We start from the raw sequence: 19,984 nt of genomic DNA on the forward strand, positions 1-19,984 counted from the left end.
ATGAGCCCTAATCTAATATGACTGGTGTCCTTATAAAAAGGGGAAATTTGGCCACAGACACACACACAAGAAGAAGGCCATGTGAACACGAACACAGGGATCAGCATGATGCATCTACAAACAAGGAACATCAAGGGTTACCGGTGACACCAGAAGCTAAGAAGAGAAAGGTGTGGAACACATGCTCCTTTAGAGCTTTCTGGAGAGCTTGGCCCTACTGACACCTTGATCTCGAACTTCTAAGAGAATCGACTTCTGTTGTTTAAGTACCAGTTTGTGGTACTTTGTTACAGCAGCCACACCCTAGCAAACTAACACAGGGGGTTTGAAAATTTAAACAGAGAAATCAAGGAAGATCTCATAGAGAAGGTAACATTACTTAAAGTCTTAAAGGAAATGAGGGAGCGAGTCATGTGAATATCTAGAGAAGAGCCTTTCAGGCAGAAGCAAGAGGAAGTGCAAAGGCCCTGAGGTGGGCCTTTTAGTTTATTTTCCCTATCATTTTGATTAATAGAATGTTCTAATATACAGAAAGATAAAAAAGAAAAATATAAATCTATCATATAGATTCATTAATTAACATTTTGACGGATCCATTTCACAGTAAGTTACAGATATAACTCTTCCTCCACCCCCAAAATGTTTCAGCATGAATCTTCCCCAAACAAGGACATTATTAACTACAATATCATATTCACACCCCCCAAAATAAACAAAACTGCATATTCAAATATTCCCAGTTGTCCTTCAAGTATCTCTTATGGTTATGTGCGTGTATGTTAACCAGACTCAGTCAAGGACAAGGTCATGAGTCTCTGTTGCAGCAGCCCCACCCTAGCTCGGCACCTGTCAAACTGATGTTTTAATTGGCTAGATTTTTAGATACTGGAAGACCTGGATTCTAGTCCAGTAGTTCTCCACTGGAGGCCACTTTGCCCCTCAGGAGACATTTGGCAATGTCTAGAGGCTTTTTTGGCTGTCACAAATAAGGAGGAAGATGCTATTGGCTTTTGGTACATGGAGGCCAAGGATGCTTCTAAACATCCTACGATGCACAGGACACCGCCTCCGCCCCCCACCACCCCACCCCTCACCACAAAGAATTGTCTGGTTCAAAATGTCAACTGTGCTGAGGTTGAGAAACCTGACTCTGACATCAACTTGCTTATAAACTTGAACAAATACCATCCTGTCTCTGGGGCCTTTTTGATGGTTCTTTCCAGCCTCACCCAACCCAGTCCAACAAAGGCAAGTTCTGCTTTATTCCTGGCATCTCTGTGGCTGAGACAGAACATTCTAAGCCAAAACCTCCTGTGTAACTGACAGTAGGTCAAGTTCACATCCTGTCTTATCGCTACGTCCTCTTTCACACACAGTAGACAAACTATTTTGGGGCCAAGCCATACAGGACAGTTTAGAAAGACCCAACCACGAGACAAATGGACTGTGGCTAGACAATGCCGCACAGTGTTGCCTATTTTTAGTACTAGTACTTTTCATGATTGACCAAATAAGTAGGTCATGAACTTGTTAAAAAGAAGAATGATTGGGAAAGCAAAATACCAGGACAGACACATTCTTCATATTCTTGTGAGGTGAGAAAGATGATCCAGATAACTATAACATAGCTAATTTAAAAATCACTCAAACCTGAATGTCTGTTGAAGGTCTACCTTGAGATCTTGACTACTCTCCGTTCCATGTCCATGTGTGAACTAGCCACTATGAATTGAGTACGTACAATGAAAGAGACACTCTATTAGACATTCAAACATATATTATTCATTTAATTTTAAATTCTTACAGCTCTGTGGCAGAATTCACTTTCCAAAAACAGCCTCAGCAAAATCTTGTGTTCCTTCGGTTCTTCTTACGGTGCCACTTGGCACTCCTTCCATCGAGATTCCTCTGCTGAATCTACAAAGTCCTGTGACTAAAATGGAAGTGAGGGGATAAGACTTCTGGGGCTAGCTTCCACCTAGGGTTCTTGGAACACTCGCTCTTAGAACTGAGCCACCATTTCGTGCGAAACTATAAGAAATCTATGAGAAAATCCATGTGGAGGAGAGCCAGTAGCCCCAGCTGAGTTCCCAGCCAATAGACGGCACCAACCCACTTAGCAGACGTGCAAATACGCCATCTTGAAAGCTGATTTTTCAAGCTGCCTCAACTCACACTACCTGGAAGAGAGATGAGCTGTCCCTGCCCAGGGCTAACTGCAGATACATGAACCAAATGAATGTTGCTGTTTTAAGGCATTTAGGATTTAGGGTGGTTTGTAATACAGAGGTATATAACTGGTACTAATGCCCACCTGTAGGTATAGATTTTTTTATTTCACAATTGAGAATGCTGAATTGCAGGGCAGCGAAGCCAGAATTCAAACTTGGGTCTGTCTGGTTACAAAACTTGTGACCTTAACCACCACATGCATGCCCAATGAGAATGAGATACAATCTCTGCTATCAAGGAGTATAAGCCCCAGTTGAGGAAAGACACGCACACTTTATACGTTAATAGAAAAAAAATTCAAATTGCCTGTAGACAGATAATATCCATTCTGAGAAGTGACCGTACAGAGAGAATCCAAAAAGACGTGTCGTGTGTAACAACGGAAATTTTGAAAGACTTTAAATGTCCCCTAATCGAAAATGGTTGATAAAATATTATATAGCCAATAAAAAAACAACTGTGAATACCAGGTGACAACTTGTAAAAACGATTGCGAAATCATATTAAATGGCAAGAGTAGACCACAAAATGAAATGTGAATTAAGCTCATGACAACATAAAGAGCAGAGAGGGAAATCGTGTTTATTTAACTTCTCCTAAGTTCCTGGCACTGTATGTATTATTCTTTAATTTCAGCTTTCTACAACTGTAGGAGGAAGTATTATTATTCTTGTTTTATAGATCAAGGAAGTGAGATTCAGGGATATTTAGTAACTTGCACAAAATCCCATTGCCGATGTGTGGCTAGGCTAGAGATTCAACCCAAGTTGACGCAGATGGGGAATCGAGGGCAGAGAAGCAGCAGATGGCGGCAGGGCTGAAGGTAGCGCAGAGAAGAAGAGAGCAGATAAAGCATCAGAGATGGAATTTGATGAGGTCAAATGATTATTTGACTATCGGTTGTGTTCACTTCTTTTAGCAGAAGCTAAATAATGAACATAAGGAAACTGTACTATGAAAGACTTAACTTTTATATTAGGGTTTCCTTGTGTTCATTAAAATCAGCAAGCAACTATTTAGCAGCTGCTGAGCCAGCCCTGTGCCAAGTCCTTGGGGTACAGAGATGAATACAACATTGGTACTGACCTGAAGGAACTCCTGGCTACTTGAGCCTGGGACAGGTTCCATTCTTTATTTCTGGGGACACTGCAGGACATCTCTGTGCAGGTGGACAGAGACCAGTGACTGTGAACAATGTTCTGACATCATTTGCAGAATGGATGGTCCATGGACAAAGAGATGGACAGTAAGTTTCTAGGACTCTACTCCCTGCTTTGTCCTTAGCATTCTTCAAAGAAAAGCTCTTTAAAGACACAGGGTGGACATAATGAGTGGTCAAGGATCCAAACACGCAGACATCACTGTCAGGGTGCTCTCTGAGGAAGAGAAAGGGCACAGTGTAAGGCTCACTGGCGTGTGGATAGCACTCACCGTTTATTGAAGACTCTTCCTGTATAGAATGATGGTCCCAGACTCCAGAATGGCCCCAGTTGTCTTCTTGCGTCCACAGTTTTATGTAGTCCCCTCCATGCCAGATAGAGTTAACTTCTGTAGCTCATTCAGATGTTGCAGAAAGGATGCATGTGACTCCCAAGGCTAGGTCATAAATGATTGTGTGGCTTCTGCCTTGCTCTTGAAATAGTTGCTCTTGGTGAAATCAGATGCCGTGAAGACACTCAAGCAGCGCTGTGGAGAGGTCCATGTGACCAGGAATGGGGAGACCCATCCTCAACAGCCAGCAGTAATTATGTCTTCAGATGTCTGCAGTTGTAGCTCACAAACTGCAACATCTTGAAAGACCCTGAACCAAAGCCACTCACAAAGCTGTCCGTAAATTCTTGATCCACAGACACTTTTTGAGGTTATAAGAGTCCATTATTTTAAGCCACTACATGTGAATGATTTGTATATGGCAAAAAGACAGCTAATGCAATAATCTCATAACTACTTGGAACTTTTCTAAATGCAAAAGAGGTTAGAGCTAGTTGGTTGCTTGTTCATTTCTAAAACAGGAAGTATTTTATTATTTTGTTTTGTTCTGTTTTATTACTATCATAAATTTATGCCTGCTTGTTGCAAACAGTTTGGAAAATTCAGAAAAAGTATAACGAAGGAAAAAATATTCTCTGCGATCTACAATGTAGAGACAACTACTGGTGACAAATACCCTTACGAGTTTTCATACGCGTGCAAACATATATTTAAAATTTTTATTTATTTTAACTAATTAAGCAATGCTCAGGTCGAATATACATAAGGCAAAGACTTCAAACATTACCAAAAGATATTCAGGGAAATAATATTCCCTCACAGACCCCCAGTTCCACTCTTTAGAACTACACACTATAGTCATGCTCTTGGATAGTCGACCAGGGGTATTCTTTGTATATATAATAATATAACTTATAAGATAAATTAATAGCTCAACAAATAGAGATCTACTATATCATTTTAAATGCCTATACTTATTGCAACATATGGCTAGGTCGTAATTTCTTAATAAATTTGATAAGGAATGACATCAGATTGCTTCAAAATTTTCTTTTAAATTTTTAAAATTTTATATATTTATTTATTTTTATTATTTTTTAAATTTTTAATTAAGTTTATTGGGGTAACATTGGTTAATACAATCATATAATTTTCAGGTGTACATTATAATTTGACATCTGTATATTCTATTGTGTGTTTACCACCCCAAGTCCAGTTTCCTTCAGCTACCATATATTTGATCCCCTTTACCTACTTCACCCTCCCCCTAAACCCTATATTTGACCCTTCCCCCCGTCTACCTTCCCTCCTCCCCCACCCCACTAGTAACCACTAGTCTATAGTCCTCTGGTAACCACTAGCCTATATTTCCAATATTCTAAAATAATGTCTCAGAGAACATCTCTGTATCTATATCATTTTGTGTACTTGTGCTGGTATTTCCTTTGGATAAATTTCGATAAGTGGAATTGCTGAGCCAAAGGACATGCGCTTTAAAATTCTCTCATCAACAGTACGTGATAGATGTTAGATATCATTATCTTCATTTTATAGATCAGGAAACTGAGAACTAGACAAGTTAAATGACTTCTCCCAAGTCACACAGCCGGTCCATGGCAGAGGTGGCACTCCAACTCACACTTTGGACTTGAGATCTCGCTGCTTCCTCCGCTTGGGTAAAGTGTCAGAGGGAGATGCAGGATGTCCATAAGAAGAGCCTCGAAGAAGAGCAAATGATGCTTCCATTCTCTCAAGCCAGACCCCTTGTGTCCTTGCTCCCTCCTCTGCTGCAGGCAAGGGGCGACCTGCCATTTCCTCTTGTAACTTAAAAATCACAGAGTGGAAGTGGGGAGAGCTATCAGAGACTCAAGAACTGGAGCACAATGTGGAATGAAGAGTTTGCTGGAAATGGTAGGAATGACCAGAACATCAACATCAAGAAGTAGTGAAAGGTGTCTTCTGAAATCATACACAGTCCGAATTATTATTCTTTTGGATTTCCCATTACTGTGGATTGTATCGGCCATGATGCCTGCTTCATGGCGTATTGGCTCTCGGGTTGAACAGGTAGAAAAAGATGGAACATTCAGTGCCAGCAAGGTAGGGAATTGAGTCGAGGCGAACGCCTAAATCATGGGGCAATATTAAGTGTGATTTATTTTTTCTCCTCCAGGAAAGGAAATTAACTCTCCACTTCTCTTTCATCTTTTTTTTTTCTTTCTTCACTTTCTATGAGAAACAGTGTAGTTTCATGGAATGAACATGGGTTTTAGAGTTAGAGTCTCGAGTTAAAATCGCGATGTGATGTTACAGTTGGGGATACCACTCATACTCTGAGATTTAGTTTTGTCATCTGTAAAATGGGTATCTTGGTGCCCATCTCTCAGTAAAGAGTTCACAAAATCATGCACATGAAGGAGCCTCCCAGAAGAGGGGTAAGTGCCAGGTAAATGCGACTTTTTCTTTTCCTTTCCATTCCTGAAGGACACCTTATAAGCAGGTTATATTTTCTATTACCTTAAAAAAAAATGTAATTTACAAAGGTTCTTGAATTACCAGCTTGTTCTAGGCTTACAGGAGACAAAGCAAATAAAGTAATAATCTTTTTTATAGTCACATATGTGCAGGTCTTATGAGAGTACGTGTGTGTTCAAGTACAAAGCAGTCGCCAGCCAGAATTTGCCTCAATTATCTGCCCCAGTATCAGCGCCGTTTACACAGATCTGAGCAAATGACTTGGGTAATCACAACTGGAAGTAAGACATAACATATAAGTTCTAATTAAAGTTATCACCTAAAATAGCCTATAAATTGTAGGTTTTCCCAAAGACAGGATCAGAGAGCACTTATCCTCAGCTCATGTTTGGGCTGATAGCAAATTGTCCTACTCGCCTGGCACAGAGTTGGAGAGGACTTGACTAGACTCTGAATAAGCCTCATTAAGTAGAAACTCAGTCCACAGTCAGCCTTCAGCTAGTAGGCTTTGATCTAGAACACACACTGCTGCTCTGTTTGGGGCCTGCTGAGGGTTTTCACAAGCTTTCCTCCAAGCAATGCTCTGTGGAAACTGTGTCCAGCTCCCTTGCCCTGCAGTATTTCTAAATATCAACATGGATTTGAAAGAACACGCTTAGACCGACTCTGTGCCCTTCTAGGAACATGGCTTCGGCTGTGAGAAAACATGGTGTGGTTCCTGGAAGGCAGGTTGACTATCTCGTCGGACCAAAGTGTGGACTGAGAGAGACAAGCTCCTCAGACTGCTGATAGCCCGCAGTGTTTATCTTCCAGGTGGCCCTTCATAGACAGGTGACTTCGCAGTCACACAAGCCCTGCACACAGAAGTGCTCACATTTGGCTGAATGCTCTACTGCAGCTGTCTTGAAATTCTTAACCATATTTGAACAAAGGGGCCCTGCATTTTCATTTTCCACTGGGCCCTACAAATTATATAGCGAGTTCCATTGAGCCCTCTGGGCCTTTGCACATACTGTTCCCTACCTGGAATGCTTTTCCCACCTCAGCTGCCTGTGGAATCCCTAGTTTTTCCTCTCTTTCTTTCTTCCTTTCTTCCCTTCCTTTTCTTCATTCTAGTTATCTTCCTTCTGTAAAGAGTTGGTGAATCCCTGCTTTGGGCTCTACCCTGTGCCAGGGACCTGGATTTCTAGAGTAGACAAGACGGAAGCAGTCCTTGTTCTCATGGACTTTATAGCCTGGTGAAGGAGGTAGACAAAAAACATCATAAGGAAACAAACAAAAAAACCTCAATTATAAATTACAGTCATTGCTCTGAAGGAATCATAGAGAGTGTTGAAAAAAGAACCACAATACCAGGGGGGAAGGCCAGGCAAGGGGCCGCTTTGTGGAGATGGTCAGCGATTTCAGGTCAAGGCTCCATTGAAACGTCTCCTTATTCTCCCCTCTCCCTTTGAGCCCAGTCAGTGCCTCATTTCTTGTTCATTTCTCTATGATTGTGCTGGCCACACTTAGAGGTGATTATATGTGTCCACGTCCATCTCCCCTACTGAGCGTGAACTCCGAGTTGTGTGAGGACTGAGACCATGTTATGAACATTTTCGTCTCCCCAGACTCTTTGTGGGTACTTCATAGACACTGAACGATGTCGGATGCTTCGTCGCTCTACACCAGTGGTTCTCAGAGGAGACAAGGGGGTGACTTTGTCCCCCAAGGGAAATTTGGCCATGTCTGGAGGCATTTTTGATCATCAAGACCTGAGATGGAGGGGGCAGGGCTACTGATATCTACTGGGTAGAAACCAGAGATACTGCAAAATACCCTACAATACACAGAGAATTATCCCACCTGAAATGTCAGTAGCATTCTACACGTTGTATATACAAAATTACATTTGTGAATAATATTTTTAGAATATAACTGGTATAACCTATCTTCTGATTTCCAATAGGACCACACTAAAGAGGTTTTTCTTCAGGAAGCCCCTCAGCGTCAGCCCACGACTGTTCTGAGGACTCACTGCAGTGTCTCCCAGTCTTGAATTTCTGCTTTCTCTTTCGCACTGTGATTCCATGAGCTCATGAGCAAGCCCTGGACAGTTGTGACTTCCTTTTGTCCAGCCCTTTCTCCCCAGCTTCCTTCTGACTTAAAGTTCTCCAGATGCAGCTAAAATCCATTTCCGCAGAAGCAGATACTTCTGAGCTCAGCAGGTCACCCAGGAACGTAATTGAGCAAGTTCAAGAGCAAATAGCAACTCTAGGGGTTTTGAGTTGGGGAAGAAGGAAAGAAGTAAAATTTGGCAAGAACTCTTATTTAGGGCCAAGCACTTTCCCTACTGTAATACACAGCACAAAGTTTCAAGGGAGATATTATTACCAATCAGAGCTACAGTCACTTCAAGCTGAAAACTTGGGGAGAATTTCCTTCTAAGGTTGCTCATGTGGCTTTTGACAGGCCCCAGGTGCTCTCTGACTGCTGGGCTGGAAATATCAGTTCCTCGCCATGTGGGCCTCTCTGTGATGCAGCCTCAAGGTATGGGAGCTGGCCTCTCCCAGAGCGAGGGATGTCGGGGAGAGCGCGAGAAAGTGCCCAAGATGGGGCCACAGTCTTTTACTGATCTAACCTCAGAAGTGATAGCCACTTGCCTTTATGTGTTATCAGGGAATCACTAGGTCCCACCCACACTCGGGGAGAGGAATTACACGGGTTGTGGATAACAGGAGGCCCAGGATCACTGGGGGCCGTTGTGCCTACTACAATGGGATGTGGTGTCAGATAGACTGCTGTCAAATCCTAATTCCACCAGGAACTTACTGGTGACCTTGGGCATGCGATTCAACCTGCTGGAGCTTCTTCATACGTAAGAGAGCAGTTGTACCAGGATGTACCCCACTGGGTGGACATAATTAATATTCCATCATACATATGAACACGGTGGGCCTCGCTGGTAGTAAACACTCTCTAACTTCCATTTCTTGTTCCTTATCTCTCTTTCCTCTCCTTGGCCCTCCCTTGATCCTGTGCAAGCCCTTGGATACATTGGGGAATGATAACATTCTCTTTTAATGTAAATGAGTTGGCAAGCCATTAGATAAATGCTGTTGTACACACTCACCGTTCTTTGGAGAGTCTCAGGGTTGGAGAAGACTTAATGTATCATCGAATCCATCTGCTGATCTGATGTGTGACTGTCAGTCTTATTATTTTTCCCATTGGCCTGACTATTTCGCCAATCAGGATGTTCTCTGAAACTGGGTATTCCCTGCAAAGACAGGCCCCTCAGTGCCTTTTTCAGTTGTTTCTTCATGTTTTCCTCACTGCTTCGCTCTTGGCAACTTCTGCCCATATCTTTCCTATATGCTCTGGGCTTTGCTGCTGTGTACCAAGGCAAATTTAATTATCATTGACTTCCTTCCTATCTGCCTGCCTCCCCGCCATTAGCTTGTGATATTCTTGTTGGCATCTTGTCCTGAGCAAAACCAATATTCTGAATAATGAACTGGAGCTTGTGCCAGCTGGCGAGGACATTGCACCAACCCCAGAATTTGACAACCAGGGGGCTGGAGGTTAGATACTTAGTGGGGCTTGGGGTGGGGCTGGACATATAATTTTCCCCTTGGCAATAATTTTCTCATTGTCCCCCTTCTTCTATGTAACTAATTATTATTTTTCTAGCTTATGTAAAATGCTCTTCTCATACAACTTCAAGTCAGCCTTTCCAACCAAATTGCCTCCCATGAACCCATTTTATATGGAAATATTAGATCCACAGGAGACTGTGGAGACAGGAAAATGAGTGGGAAGGCATGTTATACTTTTCTCATTAGAAGGTATTTAACAATTTCTCATTTATTCATTTATCCCACAGTTTTTACTGAACATCTTCTATATGTCAGGCACAAAGCAGGTTCTGAAGATAGAGTAGTGAACAACAAGAAAGACATGATCTTTGTATGCAAGGAATTTGCAGCATGAGAAAGGCTCAAGGCTCAAAGAAATAGAGGGGTCTGGGTATGAAGAATCAGCCAGACTTCCAGTTCAGGTCTTATCCCACCAGCTCAAGCCTAGACATTCTCTTTCAGTGGGCATTGGTCCAGCCTCCCGAGCCTCCTTATTCTTTGCCATCCACCTAATCCTATCGCCTCTTTTCAGATCTCAAAGGATTTGCAAGGATTTAGATTTCATCAAATCTAAAATCAGTTTCCTCCAGCAAGAATGAAGAAGCAGTAGTTGACTTTTACCCCAGGCACAAGAATACACCGATGAATAAATACAGTCCCTGTTATCAGGAGCTCAGAGTCTGGAAGAGAAAACTATAATTTATTGTGGCCAGAACAAAGATAGAGATCAGTTCAAGCCCAGAGCTTCTTAAATTGGGATAGAGATACCAATACAGAAATATGACATGATTTTAGGTGGTACACGCTTTTTAAATAGTAGTAAATTATATCAGTGTATTTTTAGTAAGTATGAGAAAAAAATATATAACCAACAATGCAATCGCATGTGAAATATTTCCATTTTCATTCATTCATTTATTCATTCATTCATTCAACAAATAAGTAATGACGATATTACTTTGTGCCTGGCACTGTTCTAGCCTCTGAGCATCCAGAAATGAACCAACAGCTGAAAATCCCTATCTTCACAGAATTTACATTAAACTCAAATAAATTATTTAAATTTGAAAATGAGATGATTTAAAGAAGGAAATCCACAGATATGTCAGCCCTGCTACTTATCTGATGGGTATGCTTACATCAGTTTCTTAGTCTCTTTGTAACTCAGTTTCTTTATCTGGATAATAATAGTATTCTCATTAGGGCTGTTCTGACTCTCATATGAATTATAATGTGACATACATACATTGCCCGGAACATAGAAAGCTCATGTAAGCATTGCTGATTTTTTTTTTAAATATAGGATAAGAGTGTCGAAGATGAAGCAATAAATCAGTTCTGGGAATCTCAGCCAAAGACATCTTCCTGAAGCACCGGGAGAACTTGTTAAATTGCATATTTCCTAGGCTCCACCCTAGAGACATCGATTTAGTAGATTTGGGGCAAGACCCAGGTTTTAAAGCCCCTCTCCCTTCTATGCTGAGAGTGAATTATGGGGTGGGGGGACGCTTTAAGGTTCAGATAAGGATTCCTGCAAGGTGGGATGGGAGCGGAAATGCCTTCCTGGGTGCTATGGTGCCTTGAAGGACAAACTTGCCTGCAAATAGTTGAGTTCAAGGGGAGGTGCCTGCAGACGGGAGGGCAGGTGCAAAGAGGCAGGAGAGGACACGTCGCTCGTAAGACTACAAGAGATTTGTCAGGTTTGGGGTGTCCCGTATGTGTCGTTGTTACTCGACTGTGAATTAAGGATACACTCTATTTCGTTGTCCCCAGCCCATGGAGCATAGTGAATGCAGTTCAGAGAAAACCTGCTAACAGGGAGCTTTTGACATTGTGAGAAGTTTGCATTTCAGGGCTTAAGTTATTGCTCCCAGAAGCCCAAAGCAACTGTTAGGAGAAAAACTGAATCCAAGGAAAAATTTAAAAGGATCTGTAGGCTGTTGCTTTGTCTGCAGGATTCCCTTTGAACAGCAACCCCACCCCCCAACAATTTCAGATGGATGAATCTGTTAATGCCTTAAAGAAAATGACGGATCACACTCAATGGTCTTATTTTCTGGACGTTCGACTGGGAAGCTGTGTGATAACATACAACATCACGGGGTCCCTTTTGTACCCCGGGTGCGATGAAGAAAAATCGCTGTGGAATCTGAAACACAGGTTCAAGTTCTGACTTTCTGGTGACCTGGCTGCATGGCCGTGGGCAAACTTCCTGGTCGCTCAGGACCTCAGTGTCCCCATCTGTAGGATGGGAATCATGTCAAGAATGAGTGACACGATGTGTACCAAGCATTGGGCACAAAGCGAAAGCTCATTAAGTGATGACCTGCTATTACTTTTTTTTATCAGAAAAAGTGAACTGGCATCCAGAAACCAAAGAAAGAGGAAGTCTCAGGCAGCACTTACAATGAGGAAACTTTTCACTTGGGACTTCTGCAGACAAAAATTGGAAGGGCATGTGGCTAAGAGAGGATGTTTGACTAAGGGCTGAGAATTTAGTTTGGCTTTTGGTGGGATGCTGATGGCCTTGTACCTTACAAGCATAGAGTAAAGAAATGCTTCGATGGGCTGAGGGAGCTTGAAGTGAGGAGAACAGAGATGTCCACCCTCCCCACTGCCTGTCAGTCCAGCCTTTGGTGGCCAGGAGGAGGAAGGAAAGAGAAAAGGAGGCGAGGGTGGGAGTGGAGCCATGTGAAAAAGGGAAGGAAGGGTCTGGGAGTGGTTTGCTGAGAGTAGAAAGAAAACTGGTCTCCAGTGAACTGAGCTCATGTCATGGCTGTCCTCACTCACGCCTGCTCTTGTGAGAGGGTCCAACCAGGATTATTGTGGGCCTACTGTGTGCACTCCCCAGTTAGGCACTGAGAGCAGAGTGGATCTATGCCACAGATCCAGTCCTGGATGCACTTACCCATATACATTGAGCTGAATAGTGTTCCTCAGAATTCACGTCCGCCAGACATTCCAGAACGTGACCTTGTTTGGACGTAGGGCTTTCGCAGATGGAATTAGTTAGGATGAGGTCATCTTGGTGTAGAGTGGATCCAATGACTGGTATCCTCATTGTAAGAGTTTGGAGACACAGAGATATACAAATACAGGGAAGGAGGCCACGGGAAGACAGAGGCAGAGACTTGAGTGACGCATCTACAAGCCAGAGTTCCAAGGACTGCCCACCGCCCCCAGAACGGGGAAGGGGTGAAGAAGCGTTCTCGGCTAGAGCCTCAGAGGGAGCGTGGCCCTGCCGACACACGTGAGAATAAATTTCTGTTGTTCAAAGCCACCCGCTTTGGGATAATTTGTTATGGTGGCCCTAGGAAACCAATATACATCGTAAGAGAAAAGCAGAATGCAGCCGCCCCTCACCTGCAAGGCTCCACATTAACAGAAACTTGTGCATTTCGGAATTGCATCCCCACTTTGCATGGGCTGGGGAACCAAGGTCTAGTCTCAGTTAACATGGAACCATGCGACGCAAGGACTGCCTGTACATACACACACACACACACGCACGCACGCACGCACGCACGCACGCCTGCAAAAGCACAAACAGCTTATAATTAAAAGGAAATTAATCAAGAGCAGCATAGGGTGAGAAACAGAAGACCTCAAGGCTCAGAACTGACTGTGGTTAATCGGGAAGAGCTCCCCGGCAGAAGCGAGTGTGGATCGCCTCTCGGAAGAGTCCCATGGGGGGGATGTTAGGCGTCTCCGTATTTCTTTCAGGGTTCTAATTCTGACTCCACCATACATCCCGGTGTGCCTGGGGACACCCCGACCTAATCATTCACTGCAGCCCAGCAGCCCCTGTCACCCTCAGAAGTACCCTGGTTTGTATTAAAAAGGCAATGACAACAACAGTAAAACAAACATTGGGACGTGTTTAACCTTCTACTTTTCGAGTATGAAATTATGTACTAAATACGATTTTCAAACAATTTCCCTGAAGATTCTGATATTTACTTTTGCTACAGTGGGGGTTGAGAAGCACTTGAGTGGGGGCACCTCTGAGTCATTTCCAGACAATTAAGCCTAAGATATTAGAGCAGAGTCTCTGGAGTTGGAACCAAGCTGGGTTTATATCTAAAGCCCACCACCTATCAGCTATGTGACCATGACAAATCATTTACCTCTCAGGCAGGGCCAGTTTTGTTGTTGTTGTTGTTTTTTAATGCAATGGAGCTAATAATATTGTGAACCCCATAGAACTGCTGAGATGATGAAATGGTATATGTAAAACACTTAGAACAATACCTGTCACAAAATAATGAGTTCTTAAATGGAGGTTTTAAAAATAATCAGAATTGCACGTAAGCTGTGCAGAGTTCATTTGGGTTTGATGGGACGAAGTAACTCTAGACAGTCAGAGTGGAGACACAGCGGTACCCAGACAGCCTGCTATCAGCTGTGTTGGTGGGCCTGAACCTCGGTACAAATTATCCTTAATTGTAGATAATTGAAGAACAAAATATGCAGCCGATGAAATGCAACTCAAATGTTATTGCCCAGCACTGGTTTGTATCTTTACCTTGCTATGGTTTTTAGTTTCCTCTTTGTCTTTTTTTTTTCTTTCCCCAAAGGTTGTTATCTTGCCCCCAGAACAAGGCAGTATGATATTATGGGACCAACTTGAAGAATGTGCCATCATTCAGGGCTTTTTCATTGCGAGAAACAGAAACACCAACTGACCTAACTTAATCCTAAATAGAATTTTCTAGAAGGACCCTGGAGAGTTCCCAGAACCGATGGATACCTGGGAAGCCAGGGGCGAGATGGGCTTGACACGGGCAATGCCAAGTGTAGAGAGCAAACAACTTGGTTTCTCCAGGGACGGCGACGAGAAAGAGTGTACTCAAACCTCTGTGGGCTGCCATTAGGTCACTCTAGTCAAGGCTCAAAGTCCCCGGAGAAAAATCTGCTTCGTCTCCCCTGGGCATCTCCGTGGCTCTAAGAAGGCAGGGCACTGCCTTAGGGGTAACGAGACCACCTACATTAGCTAACAGGAGATGGGGGTGCATTGCCGAAAGAGGAGGAGAGGGTGGTGCAGCCCCGATGTCACAGGGGCTCCCTAAAAGTGGGCCTGAGAAACTTGAGTGTGTATCCCAACCTGCTCCCGAATGTCCGTGTGCTGTGTCCACAATAAAATTAAAAATATACAGACGTTAGCCTGACACAAATCATCATGGTTTTAGAGGCTTCGGGACTTTCTGGAGGATCTTAGCGGTCTGAGATGGCAGGTAGGGAATCGGGCCGGGCTTGAATTCCATCTCTTCCACTTCTTCATTGCGGGAGATTCGGTGATTTACTTAATGTTTCTCTGAGTCTTTTGTCCTCATCTGTAAAATGGGCATAATCATATGGTTGTCAGAAAATTCAAGGAGAAAATGCATGTGAAGTGCTTTGCACAGTACTAGGCCCATACAAAACACTTGATGTTATTATTGTTATCATTATTGCTATGCCCCAATTGGAAAGAACTTAATATTTATAACGACCTGGTCTGGCCTTACTGACCCAGGCTATAGACTACAGTATGGAATACAGTGGGTACAGACAATGGCAGTGCAGAAGATCCAGTGTCCTGGCACCCAGCACCATGACTTTTGACCTGACCATAACCCAAGGCTGGGGTGGGGGGTGGGGCCACCAGGACCAGAGAATCCAGACAAACATGGCGAGAATGATGTGACCTTCCATTGCAGATTCTGTCCTTAGACAACGATCCAAGCCTCGTCATGAGGCCCCTGGGCGATCTGGCTTGGGGTCCGACCCTTGGGCCCCATCCAAGGATGTTTTTCCCTTTTACTACCTGCTCCTTCCATTCTGATTTGCTCTGGGTTCCCCAAGCATGTTTTCCTCCCTCCAATGTGGGGATCTCAGAATATTTGGCTTGACGAACTCATACCCATCATCTGCACTTGGCTAAACACCTCCCATGACCCTCTAGGCTGTAAGATGACCCTATTACACTCGATGAAGAAGCTCATTCCACTACTTTGGGCCCTTGAATTTATATAGGTAATTATTTGTGTAAACACTTGTGCAATGTCGCTAGAGAAACTGAAGGGACGAGATCTGTGCGTCAGCAGAAGCCAGTAGGTGGAGAAACTTGGAGGTGTAGGACAGCTTCGAACTTCGTCCTTAGGGTAGCAGGAACCTGCTGAAGGGTTTTAAGCAGCAAACGGGCATACTCATATTTGTGATCGAGAAAGATCACTGGGTGGCAGTGATGGAGAAGGCAGTGGTTCTCAAACTTTTTTAAGCTCTAGAGGGCTCATGAAAACACAGTTTCCTGGGGCCCATCTCCTGAGATTCTAATTCAGAGGGACTGCTATAGTGCTCCCTTATCTCTGGGAAATATGTTCTAACACCCCCAGTGGATGCCTGAACCACGGAGAGTGGTTATTAACTTAAAAAAGGCTCCAAAGAGAAAGAATGGTGATGCTGAGAATTCAGGTATGCCGAAGCGAAGCCACTGAGGTGAAAGTTTGGTACTCTCCGATGGTTCAGGCAGCGAGAGGTACAGCAGGCAGGATGCTGAGGGAATGATTCGGCAGCTGTTTCAAGTGATGAACTGTATGAAGGGAATGAAGGATAGGGAGAATCCCAGGTGGGTGGGGCTGCCGCTGTCACACTGTGGAGGAGGTGTGGCCAAGAAAACACCATTTCTCTAAGTCCAATGGACCATTCTCTGCACTGCCTGCTGTACTTTGGTTACATGTTTTTCTCCTAGCTTCGCTCCATCCCTCTGATGATGTCTTTTCCTTTGTTCCTCTCCTGGAATTTCTGGGGCCCCAACCTGGATTCCACTTTCCCTGGGAGAAGGGGCAGAGGGGTGTCTTCAGCAGCTCCCAGAGTTTCATCCCTCTCCTGCTTCATAGTACTGATTCTCTTCGTTCTCCAATAGTCCACAGGGCTCAGACCTTACTTATCTCCTTTATCTTCGAATCTCTTCCCGCTCCCAGCACAGTGTGGGCACACAGTGAGCGCTCGAGAGATATTTATGAACGAATGAGTGATTCCTGCTGTTGTCACTATTTTGCCAGCTCTGTGAATGCAGGCAAATTACTTAATCTCTCAAAGTTTCTATCTCTTCATTTGTACAGTGGAGTTAGAAATAGAATTTACCTCCTAAGAGGTGCTTTGCGATGAAAGTGCTTATTAGCACACAGTAAACGTTAACTACTATTATTGTTTTCATTATTGGTACATGTATGACTTGGGGAGGGCTATTGAGCTTGTCTAAAGTTCAGTATTGTCATAGTCAACAATCACTCTCCCTCTGGGCTGTCGAGGGGGTCCAGCAGATAGTAGGTCTGTAAAACAGTTTAACTGTTGTCATTGTTTTTCCTCAACCTCTCCCTTTCCTCACTCCTAGAGACCCCTGACTGCATTGGAGCGTCTTATCCCTTAATGGGTTGAAGATGACAATAGGAAGAAAGTGTTAGGGGTTGTGACTGAGCTCTCAGGCATTGTTCAAAAACAAAGAACGTTCCCCTTAACCTCAGAAGATCTGCATCCCCTTAACACTTCCCTTCGACTGTGTCTTCCCAAAGAGCTTAGTGTAGACTAATATGGAGAGAAATACAATTAAAAACAAAATGCTAAATCCACTCAGAGTCATTGAGAGTCACTTCAAACCAGTTTGGCAAAGCAAACATTCTTGGGTATTTCTTCTAAATTCTCCCCTGAAGGATCTAGAATAGAGAAAGATTATTACCTCAGCGTTAGTGGTGGGTGGTAGAGTCTTTTGAGTTTTGCTTATTTATTTTTTACTTTCAGTGAGTCCCTGTTCTCCTGCTGTTAGCTTATTTCTGCCTTCCTTCTTTGAAATAGGCCTGTCGTGGTCTGTCATCTTGAATGAGGAGCCTTCTGTAAAGCTCCAGAGCATTTATAGATAATGTTGGGGGACACCCTTCAGCGTTTTCTAGCCTAAGGGTTATTTATTGTTTGGGAAGAAATGCTTCAGGAGCCCTTAGCATGTATACTAAAAAATTATTATTCACTGAGTCAGTCGAAGACTATGGCAAAGGACAAAAAAACCAAAAAACCGAAAAACGCTGTAACTCGACTTCCTGTCTTCTTGCCCAAGCTTTGTGCCAGAGTTTGTCTTAAAGACCTGCAGAGAACTCCACTTGTATATCCCAGCTGTGAGTAACCACAGTGTAAGGCCTGGAGTGTGAAACTTTGTTCATTTAAAAATTCGATTGTTTTTATAACATGGGTCTCCTTCGTTGCTTCCGAATGGAAGCATAGAATAACACTTTCCTCCTCTTTGGACATTCCATCCCCAAACGAAACCAGCCCAGGAGGCCGCTGGGTAGTCATTAATTACTGCACAGTGTGCCGGGTAAAAGGCAGTCAGTATTAACTTATTCCTTCCCGTGTCTTCTGACCAAATTGCCAGCTCCTCCCCTCCATCTCTAATTCTTCATTATTTTTATCTCTAACACAGGTCGCTCAATGGCATCGACCCTGGAGACTCTCTGGATTGGCTCTGAGAACCAGTTTGTGTCAGGGTCAAGATTAGGCCGTCTCTCAGGAAAGAAGTTGGCATCTGTGCTGTTTTCAGAGGGTTTCTTGGCTTCATAAACGTAAGATGGGGCTGAAGAGTGATTTCTCTTCTGTCCCCACAGTTAAGCGATGTATCCCTTAAGTCGTTTCCTGGTTATTTGGAACCGGGAGTTGCTTTCCTAGCTAGGAACGCTCTCTTGTACTCCATGGGCTTGCCGAGATTTAGTGATTCCAACTAACACCTTCACTGTTCCCGAGTGAGTCACTCCAGGGCTGCCATCCAACCACGAAGGGGCAAAGGGTGAACCATTTAGGATCGCCCCCACTTACGGTAACGCCATGAACTACTCAACTTCTGGGGATTGTATCTCCCTTTGAATTTAGGATACAGAATATGACAGCTCGAAGTCGTTAAAATGGGACTTAAACCCCAAAAATAAAGATTAAGAAAAAGACATAAGGGCTTGATTAAATTAGTCTAGGGGTCAGAGCCAAAGGCCACGGGCATTGACTGATTTATGGGTGGCGATGCTGGTGGCAGCAGATTAAAATTCCAAAGAGCACTGGGAACCAACGATCTCCCGTGAAGCTGAGACAATGAGATAATTAGAACAGCGATAGTGGCTTCCATTTACCTGTGTAGTGGATGTTCAAGTTTCTGGTTCTGGCTGTGGGTTTTCAAAGGCTTGTAATTAATAATATCTACATTCAAAACTGCCTTTTCATGTTCCGATGATGAGCATGTGTCATGAGTGTCCGTGTGTGTATAAGAGGTTGGGAGTTTGTAGTTTCCAAAATAATGACTCACATGAAAAAGAGTAATTATATCTTATTCCGTGATCTGAACAATAGCAGTTTCCCAACTGATGCTTCCCCTGGAGCAAGTTGTGAATCTCACTTAACAACTGGCTAAGGTAGGAAGGAATGGGCTCTGGGCTTCTCGATGGGAAAGGATAAATTAAACGACGATCAATGAAAGAAAACAAACTAACAAAAATGGGGAACTGCTGTCAGACGGGGCCTATATGTTGAAACTTAAGGCACAGAAGCCACTAGATGGGTGACTCCTGTTCTCATGTGTGGCCCCTTTTTTCCTACTCGTCTCTTTGAGAGGTGGTCAGCCCCGCACGTTTTAAGAGTGGACCGCCTGGGTGTGAATCCCGGCTCTATTCTTCATTATGGGTGGACCTTGAGCACATGGATGGAGGTGGTGGTGGTGGTGGTGGCGGTGGGTGGGGAGGTCTTTCTGTGCCTCAGTTTCCTCTTCTATTATGGAGAAATCAGCAGTAGCCAATACATAGGGTTGCTGTGGAGTCAAAGAAAAATGCTTACAATGCCTGGCATATAAGCAGTAGAGTATGGTTATCACTTGTCAGTCCATTAGGCCAGGGGTCTCCAATCCCTGGTACCAGTCCATGGCCTATTGGAATCGGGCTGCACAGCAGGAGGTGAGCAGCAGGGGAGCGAGCAAAGCTTCATCTGTATTTGCAGTCGCTCCCCAGCTCTAGAGTCACCGCCTCGGCTCCACCTCAGATCAGGCATTAGATTCTCACAGGAGCACTGGTCCCTGGAGCCAAAAAGGTTGAGGACCGCTGCGTTAGGCCCCAAACCAAAAACATTCTTGATCTCAGTACTTTAGACACTATAGGATGAGCTAA

The sequence above is a fragment of the Pteropus medius genome, unplaced genomic scaffold (assembly GCF_902729225.1).
Source record: "Pteropus medius unplaced genomic scaffold, Ma_sr-lr_union100, whole genome shotgun sequence".
Taxonomy (NCBI): domain Eukaryota; kingdom Metazoa; phylum Chordata; class Mammalia; order Chiroptera; family Pteropodidae; genus Pteropus; species Pteropus medius.